This window comes from Nymphalis io, unplaced genomic scaffold (assembly GCF_905147045.1).
Source record: "Nymphalis io unplaced genomic scaffold, ilAglIoxx1.1, whole genome shotgun sequence".
NCBI classification, from domain to species: domain Eukaryota; kingdom Metazoa; phylum Arthropoda; class Insecta; order Lepidoptera; family Nymphalidae; genus Nymphalis; species Nymphalis io.
In genome coordinates this window covers 4,176-15,000 of record NW_026089614.1, presented here as the reverse complement: position 1 = coordinate 15,000, position 10,825 = coordinate 4,176, and the positions used below count along the sequence as shown (strand labels likewise).

General features: G+C 41.8%; 4 non-coding genes across 4 annotated transcripts in view; all 4 read right to left on the bottom strand.

Annotated features, from left to right (window-relative positions):
* Positions 1-639, bottom strand: part of LOC126780854 (large subunit ribosomal RNA) — a 3,977-nt gene extending 3,338 nt beyond the window's left edge. Inside the window, exon 1 of the ribosomal RNA XR_007670576.1 lies at positions 1-639. This exon is cut by the window's left edge and continues 3,338 nt beyond it. This is a non-coding gene — a ribosomal RNA (large subunit ribosomal RNA).
* Positions 640-1,538: 899 nt separating this feature from the next.
* On the bottom strand, positions 1,539-1,695 carry LOC126780852 (5.8S ribosomal RNA). Its single transcript, XR_007670574.1, has one exon. It is a non-coding gene; the product is annotated as a 5.8S ribosomal RNA (ribosomal RNA).
* A 1,985-nt stretch (positions 1,696-3,680) lies between these two features.
* LOC126780851 (5.8S ribosomal RNA) lies at positions 3,681-3,837 on the bottom strand. Its single transcript, XR_007670573.1, has one exon. It is a non-coding gene; the product is annotated as a 5.8S ribosomal RNA (ribosomal RNA).
* Positions 3,838-5,245: 1,408 nt separating this feature from the next.
* LOC126780853 (small subunit ribosomal RNA) lies at positions 5,246-7,148 on the bottom strand. The gene has a single exon (XR_007670575.1). It is a non-coding gene; the product is annotated as a small subunit ribosomal RNA (ribosomal RNA).
* Positions 7,149-10,825: the final 3,677 nt, after the last annotated feature.

The window sequence follows — 10,825 nt, the reverse complement described above, 5'->3', positions numbered from 1 at the left end:
CGAACGGCGCTTAGACCGACATCGAACGGGTCGCGATGTATTACTGAGAGAGAAGTGCACGCCGTCGACGAACGTCGACGGACGCGACCCGTGTCACACACGACGAACCCGCTAGGGGACACGTATGCGCGACATCGAGGCGCGCGCCCGTACGCCGTCGAATGACGATGAATCTCTCCGTTCGTTCATTCGAGTTTCGCAGGTTTACCCCTGAACGGTTTCACGTACTCTTGAACTCTCTCTTCAAAGTTCTTTTCAACTTTCCCTCACGGTACTTGTTCGCTATCGGTCTCGCGGTAATATTTAGCCTTAGATGGAGTTTACCACCCACTTAGGGCTGCACTCTCAAGCAACCCGACTCTGAGGAGCGTACCTCTCGCCGTCTCGCTCCGTCGCTACGGGCCTGGCACCCTCTACGGGAAAACGGCCCCGTTCAAGACGAACTTGGACAGGAGTGGCGACGACGAGAAAGCGATACCTCCCGAACACCACATCTCCCGCGATCGTTACAACCGCGGGATTCAGTGCTGGGCTATTTCCTGTTCGCTCGCCGCTACTAAGGAAATCCTGGTTAGTTTCTTTTCCTCCGCTTACTAATATGCTTAAATTCGGCGGGTGATCCTCCCTGATCTGAGGCCAACGATAAAAAAAAAACGAGGCAGACGCGATATCCGTCAACGCGACGGCGCCGCTTTCGTCGAGACGAGACGAGACGAGACGAGATCTTCATCATCATCCGTCCGTTCCGACGTCGGCGTCGACGCGCTCTTCGGACGTCGAGTCCGCCTACTATTCGTTATCGCGCGTGCACGCACGTGCGCGCGTTCGTTCGTTCGCCACCCCGCCGTCTGTGTATATAATGATAACACAGACACGAGAGACGACACGACGCGACACGACACGACACGACACGCCTCGAAAACGAATACGACGTTTACATGTCATCACGTACGCAATGCGCGCTTTATGTGTATACGTCGTAACGAAAACGGAGCTGTTTTATCGATATACGTTCGATCGATGTTCGATAACGAGAAACGTACGAACTCTCGCTCTCTCACTAGACTAGAAGAGATCGGCCCTCATATATCCGATTACCCTCTTTGATCGAACGATAGAACGACGATCGAAAGGTCGGAGATGGGGGCGCGCTCTCGACTAGACCGATCGACGAAGACGACGACGACGTAGACGACGTAGACGACGTAGACGTACGAATCGGTAGAGCGAGCGACGCTCTCGGTCTCTCACACATCGCGCATAACGAAACTCCGTGACGTAAACGTACACACGAACCGTATATAAATACAAAAATTTTGTAATATACACGAACACGCATGGTACATAAACATACATACACGTCGTATTGAAATATTTGAACGGACCGAGAGAGAGTCGGTTCGTATACGAATACGAATACGAACGAACTCTAAAACGGATACCGTCATGTGTTCGAGAATAACGTATAAAAGTTTAACATTACGAAAAACTATATACACATTAAACATTGAACAGTGTGGTATATATTTTTATACAGCCGGCCCTCAGACAGGAGTGGTCCTGGATGTTTCTCCACGGACCGCAATGTGCGTTCGAAATGTCGATGTTCAAATGTGTCCTGCAGTTCACACTATGACGCGCAGTTAACTGCGTTCTTCATCGACCCGCGAGCCAAGTGATCCACCGTCCAGGGTAATTGTTTATTTTCATGATGATTAGTTTCTACGATCACTGAAGCGATTCTATACACGCCCGTGATATTAGTTTGTTTAATTTTTTTTTTTTTTTCTTTTTTTATTTCTTTTCAGTATATAAATAAAAATTAAAAAAAAAAAAAAATATTAAAAAAAAAAAATTAAAAAAAAATATACGTTATTTGAAGATGACGATGCGCTATCGAAAGACGACAACATCGTGCTTTCCTCGAGAAACCGACGTCGAAACATCAGAAGGGACGCGTTGAACGACCCCGTTTTTATTATATTCGGAGTCGTCGTCTCGCATCCGAACGACATACGAACGCCGAACCGCATTTTGTTTTATTTCATTTTACGAAAAAAACAAACGAAACTTTCAGCGGACGCTTCTCGTATCCCCGCCGACTGACCGATTGACTGACTGACTGACTGATCGTCGATCATCGTATCATCGTCTAGGAGAGCGTGTGAAACGCATCATCGCACGTATCGATCGAAAGCACGAGGCCTCTATGAAAATATGATATAACGCATAAAACACAAAACACGAAAACACATCGACGTCACCACGAATCGATATCATATTAAATTCAAAAACGAATTCAAATCGACACTCACATAACGACCGATCGATGTAAACGATGACGAGACTCGTAATCGAACGGAGACGACGACGCGTAACGTAGACGTAGACGTAGACGTAGACGAAGAACGAAAGACGAAAACGAAAACGAAGAGCGACGAGAGTCTTGAACTCGAAACGTATACAGTGTCGTATATATATTATACATGTGACTCGCGGCGCGGATTCTTGCCGGTCTACGTACACAGGTATAACGAAGACGACTACGGTAACGACGAGTGAAGACTGCACGCGTGCAACTTCGATGTTCGTTAGCTAGCGTTCTCGCTAGTTACGTTCGCCGCGTACATACGACGTCCACATTCGAATTGAAAGTACACGATTACATACGTCTTACGACGATCGTTATATTCGTATCTCTTTTTATAATACTACGTTTTAATATATATACGTATATCGATTCGATGACGACGCTTCAGCGATACGTATTGTATTTATATATTTTTTTGCGAATATCGTTATTTTCATACGTGATGATACTAACGTCGAAGGCGATGACGACTCGTATATCAACGAACGACGAGATCTTCATCATCATCCGTCCGTTCCGACGTCGGCGTCGACGCGCTCTTCGGACGTCGAGTCCGCCTACTATTCGTTATCGCGCGTGCACGCACGTGCGCGCGTTCGTTCGTTCGCCACCCCGCCGTCTGTGTATATAATGATAACACAGACACGAGAGACGACACGACGCGACACGACACGACACGACACGCCTCGAAAACGAATACGACGTTTACATGTCATCACGTACGCAATGCGCGCTTTATGTGTATACGTCGTAACGAAAACGGAGCTGTTTTATCGATATACGTTCGATCGATGTTCGATAACGAGAAACGTACGAACTCTCGCTCTCTCACTAGACTAGAAGAGATCGGCCCTCATATATCCGATTACCCTCTTTGATCGAACGATAGAACGACGATCGAAAGGTCGGAGATGGGGGCGCGCTCTCGACTAGACCGATCGACGAAGACGACGACGACGTAGACGACGTAGACGACGTAGACGTACGAATCGGTAGAGCGAGCGACGCTCTCGGTCTCTCACACATCGCGCATAACGAAACTCCGTGACGTAAACGTACACACGAACCGTATATAAATACAAAAATTTTGTAATATACACGAACACGCATGGTACATAAACATACATACACGTCGTATTGAAATATTTGAACGGACCGAGAGAGAGTCGGTTCGTATACGAATACGAATACGAACGAACTCTAAAACGGATACCGTCATGTGTTCGAGAATAACGTATAAAAGTTTAACATTACGAAAAACTATATACACATTAAACATTGAACAGTGTGGTATATATTTTTATACAGCCGGCCCTCAGACAGGAGTGGTCCTGGATGTTTCTCCACGGACCGCAATGTGCGTTCGAAATGTCGATGTTCAAATGTGTCCTGCAGTTCACACTATGACGCGCAGTTAACTGCGTTCTTCATCGACCCGCGAGCCAAGTGATCCACCGTCCAGGGTAATTGTTTATTTTCATGATGATTAGTTTCTACGATCACTGAAGCGATTCTATACACGCCCGTGATATTAGTTTGTTTAATTTTTTTTTTTTTTTCTTTTTTTATTTCTTTTCAGTATATAAATAAAAATTAAAAAAAAAAAAAAATATTAAAAAAAAAAAATTAAAAAAAAATATACGTTATTTGAAGATGACGATGCGCTATCGAAAGACGACAACATCGTGCTTTCCTCGAGAAACCGACGTCGAAACATCAGAAGGGACGCGTTGAACGACCCCGTTTTTATTATATTCGGAGTCGTCGTCTCGCATCCGAACGACATACGAACGCCGAACCGCATTTTGTTTTATTTCATTTTACGAAAAAAACAAACGAAACTTTCAGCGGACGCTTCTCGTATCCCCGCCGACTGACCGATTGACTGACTGACTGACTGATCGTCGATCATCGTATCATCGTCTAGGAGAGCGTGTGAAACGCATCATCGCACGTATCGATCGAAAGCACGAGGCCTCTATGAAAATATGATATAACGCATAAAACACAAAACACGAAAACACATCGACGTCACCACGAATCGATATCATATTAAATTCAAAAACGAATTCAAATCGACACTCACATAACGACCGATCGATGTAAACGATGACGAGACTCGTAATCGAACGGAGACGACGACGCGTAACGTAGACGTAGACGTAGACGTAGACGAAGAACGAAAGACGAAAACGAAAACGAAGAGCGACGAGAGTCTTGAACTCGAAACGTATACAGTGTCGTATATATATTATACATGTGACTCGCGGCGCGGATTCTTGCCGGTCTACGTACACAGGTATAACGAAGACGACTACGGTAACGACGAGTGAAGACTGCACGCGTGCAACTTCGATGTTCGTTAGCTAGCGTTCTCGCTAGTTACGTTCGCCGCGTACATACGACGTCCACATTCGAATTGAAAGTACACGATTACATACGTCTTACGACGATCGTTATATTCGTATCTCTTTTTATAATACTACGTTTTAATATATATACGTATATCGATTCGATGACGACGCTTCAGCGATACGTATTGTATTTATATATTTTTTTGCGAATATCGTTATTTTCATACGTGATGATACTAACGTCGAAGGCGATGACGACTCGTATATCAACGAACGCCTAGACGAAGACGACGTAGTCGTCGTCGTCGTCGGAGAAACGATAATGCGATCCACCGATCGAATTCGCATTTTTTCGTATTATGATTCTTTTTGGTTGTTGTTATTGTTATTGTTTTATTATATCGTCGTATATCGGCACTCTCATTGCTCTTTCGTGCTGCACTGTTTATCTCGCTCGTATACAGAGAAGAGCTCGATCCGCACAGAGACGAAACAGAATTCGAGATAGATAAACGTACGTTAATGATCCTTCCGCAGGTTCCCCTACGGAAACCTTGTTACGACTTTTACTTCCTCTAAATGATCAAGTTTGGTCAACTTCCCAGCAACGCCGACGGCCGTGAAGCCACCGCGTGTCGGTCCGAAGACCTCACTAAATCATTCAATCGGTAGTAGCGACGGGCGGTGTGTACAAAGGGCAGGGACGTAATCAACGCGAGCTTATGACTCGCGCTTACTAGGAATTCCTCGTTTATGGGGGATAATTGCAAACCCCAATCCCCAGCACGAAGGAGTTTCAACGGGTTGCCCGGGCCTCTAGGCCAGGGAGAACATGCTGATTCCTTCAGTGTAGCGCGCGTGCGGCCCAGGACATCTAAGGGCATCACAGACCTGTTATTGCTCAATCTCGTGCGGCTCGAAGCCGCCGGTCCCTCTAAGAAGAATTTTAATACGCCGCCAGTGAGTTGCTCGACCGAAATCGGGCACACCTAAATGACGACGCCTATTTAGCAGGCTAGAGTCTCGTTCGTTACCGGAATTAACCAGACAAATCGCTCCACCAACTAAGAACGGCCATGCACCACCACCCACCGAATCAAGAAAGAGCTATTAATCTGTCAATCCTTCCGGTGTCCGGGCCTGGTGAGATTTCCCGTGTTGAGTCAAATTAAGCCGCAGGCTCCACTCCTGGTGGTGCCCTTCCGTCAATTCCTTTAAGTTTCAGCTTTGCAACCATACTCCCCCCGGAGTCCAAAATCTTTGGTTTCCCGGAAGCTGCCCGCCGAGCCATTGTAGTAACGTCGGCGGATCGCTAGATGACATATTTACGGTTAGAACTAGGGCGGTATCTAATCGCCTTCGAACCTCTAACTTTCGTTCTTGATTGATGAAAACACCTTTGGCAAATGCTTTCGCTGATGTTCGTCTTGCGACGATCCAAGAATTTCACCTCTAACGTCGCAATACGAATGCCCCCAGTTATCCCTATTAATCATTACCTCGGAGTTCTGAAAACCAACAAAATAGAACCGAGATCATATTCTATTATTCCATGCACGAAATATTCAAGCGGCATTTTGAGCCCGCTTTGAGCACTCTAATTTGTTCAAAGTAAAATTGTCGGCCCACCTCGACACTCACCGAAGAGCACCGCGATAGGATTTTGATATTGAACCGGCGTTTTACCGCCGGCTCACCGACGATATGCTCCGCAAACGTGTCAGTATCACCGCGGATGCGGTGCACCGACAGCGCGGCGCACAAATGCAACTACGAGCTTTTTAACCGCAACAATTTTAGTATACGCTATTGGAGCTGGAATTACCGCGGCTGCTGGCACCAGACTTGCCCTCCAATTGTTCCTCGTTAAAATATTTAAAGTGTACTCATTCCGATTACGAGGCCTCGAAAGAGTCCCGTATCGTTATTTTTCGTCACTACCTCCCCGTGCCGGGAGTGGGTAATTTGCGCGCCTGCTGCCTTCCTTGGATGTGGTAGCCGTTTCTCAGGCTCCCTCTCCGGAATCGAACCCTGATTCCCCGTTACCCGTGACAACCATGGTAGTCGCAGAAACTACCATCGAAAGTTGATAAGGCAGACATTTGAAAGATGCGTCGCCGGTACTGGACCATGCGATCGGCAAAAGTTATCCAGATTCATCAAAATTAACGACTTCGGACGAGACGCCCTCCGTCGATTGGTTTTGATCTAATAAAAGCACTCATCCCATCACTGGTCAGAGTTCTGATTGCATGTATTAGCTCTAGAATTACCACAGTTATCCAAGTAACTGAGTAAGATCTAAGGAACCAAAACTGATATATTGAGCCATTCGCGGTATCGCCTTAATACGGCTTGCACTGAGACATGCATGGCTTAATCTTTGAGACAAGCATATAACTACTGGCAGGATCAACCAGGGAGCTAACATAGATTATTCTCGACGACGACGACGACACGTCCGTGCGTGCTTGCGCGAACGCGACACCTTCGCCGTAAGTTTCTCTCTCATTTAACTCGATTCTCGTTTCTAGCAACGACGACGACGACGACGTTGTCTTCGTTCGTCGTCGCTTCGAAACGAGGTTCGTCGTACCGTATCGATTCGATCGCGTTAGACGCGATAGACTCTTACGGTTGACTTTTTTCATTCATTATCATAATAAATAATGATAAATAACCGACGACATCGAAGTAGCCCGAGAAGAGCACGACGACGACGACGACGATTCGTCTTCTAAGATGACACTCGACGGTCACGAATATGAATATTCGAAACGAGATCGTTCATTTTAGAAACACTTCCGTACACGATGTGCACGTATGTTATTGTTCAACGGATATATGTGTCGTGAAACATTCGGATCGACGCCCGGTGTTTGAGTGTTCGTACCGATACTCGGGTTATGTATTTTTCGTACATGATAGTTTTTGTTAATATAAAGAGTTTTAGGAACGACCGTTTCGCATACATTTCTATATGCATTAAACGAACGTACTGAATCTTTTAAAAACTCCGTCTGCCGCGTTTATCTCCGAAGACATCGTCATCGCACCACACATCGGGGTCCACAATAAATCTACACGAGAACGTCATACGTTATCATGTCGATGAATTTGTAGAGAGAGGAGCGATGACGACGCCGGAGTCGCTTTAGAAAGAGCAACTTACGTACGTCCGTCGGTCGGCACAGTTATAGAACGAAAAGTATATTTCTCCACATTATTTGTATAATATATTATTATTGTAAAACGACAACGCCGCGACGAGCTTACGACGACGACGACCGCGGCAGCAGCAATACATTATAATATAATACAATACTAGAAGAAAACAACTTTTCGATAGAGTCTTATCTTCAACGGTTGCGACGCGTCTCACGAAATAATATTTTCATATATATCGTTCGACGTTCGAACCGAACGTACTCTATGTATATGCCGGACGATGAATATGACATTCGGCGCTTCATAACGGCGGATGTATTTTTTTCGAATATTTTTATATTTAATGTTTTATATATAATATCAACCCCCTCCCCGTCGCAAGGAATAAAACAAAGAACTCCCCCCCAACCCCCTAACCTCCCACCCCCACCCCCGAAAAATTAACGCGGTACGTTCGTGTATTGTGGAATCGAAGTTTATATTTTACGACGATAACATACTTTATTTTTCTGAAATATTTTAAAATAACATTAGAATCGAACACGATAACGATATCCGAGTGATTTCATTCGATCACTAAATTTGAACTATAACAGAACGATAATATAACATCTTTGAAATGTGAAAAAATTAATGCGGTAAGTTCGTGTATTGTGGAATCGAAGTTTACATTTTACGACGATAACATACTTTATTTATCTAAAATATGTTAAAATAACACTAGATTCGATCATTGCATTTGAAATATAACAGAACGATAATATAATATCTTCAAAATGTGAAAAAATTAACGCGGTACGTTCGTGTATTGTGGAATCTAAGTTTACATTTTACGACGATAACATACTTTATTTATCTGAAATATTTTAAAATAACACTAGAATCGAACACGATAACGATATCCGAGTGATTTCATTCGATCACTAAATTTGAACTATAACAGAACGATAATAAAATATCTTTGAAATGTGAAAAAAATAACGCGGTACGTTCGTGTATTGTGGAATCGAAGTTTACATTTTACGACGATAACATACTTCATTTTTCTGAAATATTTTAAAATAACATTAGAATCGAACACGATAACGATATCCGAGTGATTTCATTCGATCACTAAATTTGAACTATAACAGAACGATAATATAACATCTTTGAAATGTGAAAAAATTAATGCGGTAAGTTCGTGTATTGTGGAATCGAAGTTTACATTTTACGACGATAACATACTTTATTTATCTGAAACATTTTAAAATGACACTAGATTCGATCATTGCATTTGAACTATAACAGAAAGATAATATAATATCCTTCAAATGTGAAAAAATTAACGCGGTACGTTCGTGTATTGTGGAATCGAAGTTTACATTTTACGACGATATCATACTTTATTTATCTGAAATATTTTAAAATTACACTAGAATCGAACACGATAACGATATCCGAGTGATTTCATTCGATCACTAAATTTGAACTATAACAGAACGATAATATAACATCTTTGAAATGTGAAAAAATTAACGCGGTACGTTCGTGTATTGTGGAATCGAAGTTTACATTTTACGACGATAACATACTTTATTTATCTAAAATATGTTAAAATAACACTAGATTCGATCATTGCATTTGAAATATAACAGAACGATAATATAATATCTTCAAAATGTGAAAAAATTAACGCGGTACGTTCGTGTATTGTGGAATCGAAGTTTACATTTTACGACGATAACATACTTTATTTATCTAAAATATGTTAAAATAACACTAGATTCGATCATTGCATTTGAACTATAACAGAACGATAATAAAATATCATTGAAATGTGAAAAAAATAACGCGGTACGTTCGTGTATTGTGGAATCGAAGTTTACATTTTACGACGATAACATACTTCATTTTTCTGAAATATTTTAAAATAACATTAGAATCGAACACGATAACGATATCCGAGTGATTTCATTCGATCACTAAATTTGAACTATAACAGAACGATAATATAACATCTTTGAAATGTGAAAAAATTAACGCGGTACGTTCGTGTATTGTGGAATCGAAGTTTACATTTTACGACGATAACATACTTTATTTATCTGAAACATTTTAAAATAACACTAGATTCGATCATTGCATTTGAACTATTACAGAAAGATAATATAATATCCTTCAAATGTGAAAAAATTAACGCGGTACGTTCGTGTATTGTGGAATTGAAGTTTACATTTTACGACGATAACATACTTTAGCGACATCGTTCATGACACGAACTAACCACGAACGTGACACTACAAAATTTACATCTTATAATATCTTTCAAATGTGAAAAAATTAACGCGGTACGTTCGTGTATTGTGGAATCGAAGTTTACATTTTACGACGATAACATACTTTATTTATCTGAAATATTTTAAAATGACACTAGATTCGATCATTGCATTTGAACTATAACAGAAAGATAATATAATATCCTTCAAATGTGAAAAAATTAACGCGGTACGTTCGTGTATTGTGGAATCGAAGTTTACATTTTACGACGATAACATACTTTATTTTTCTGAAATATTTTAAAATAACATTAGAATCGAACACGATAACGATATCCGAGTGATTTCATTCGATCACTAAATTTGAACTATAACAGAACGATAATATAATATCTTCGAAATGTGAAAAAATTAACGCGGTACGTTTGTGTATTGTGGAATCTAAGTTTACATTTTACGACGATAACATACTTTATTTATCTAAAATATGTTAAAATAACACTAGATTCGATCATTGCATTTGAAATATAACAGAACGATAATATAATATCTTCAAAATGTGAAAAAATTAACGCGGTACGTTCGTGTATTGTGGAATCTAAGTTTACATTTTACGACGATAACATACTTTATTTATCTGAAATATTTTAAAATAACACTAGAATCGAACACGA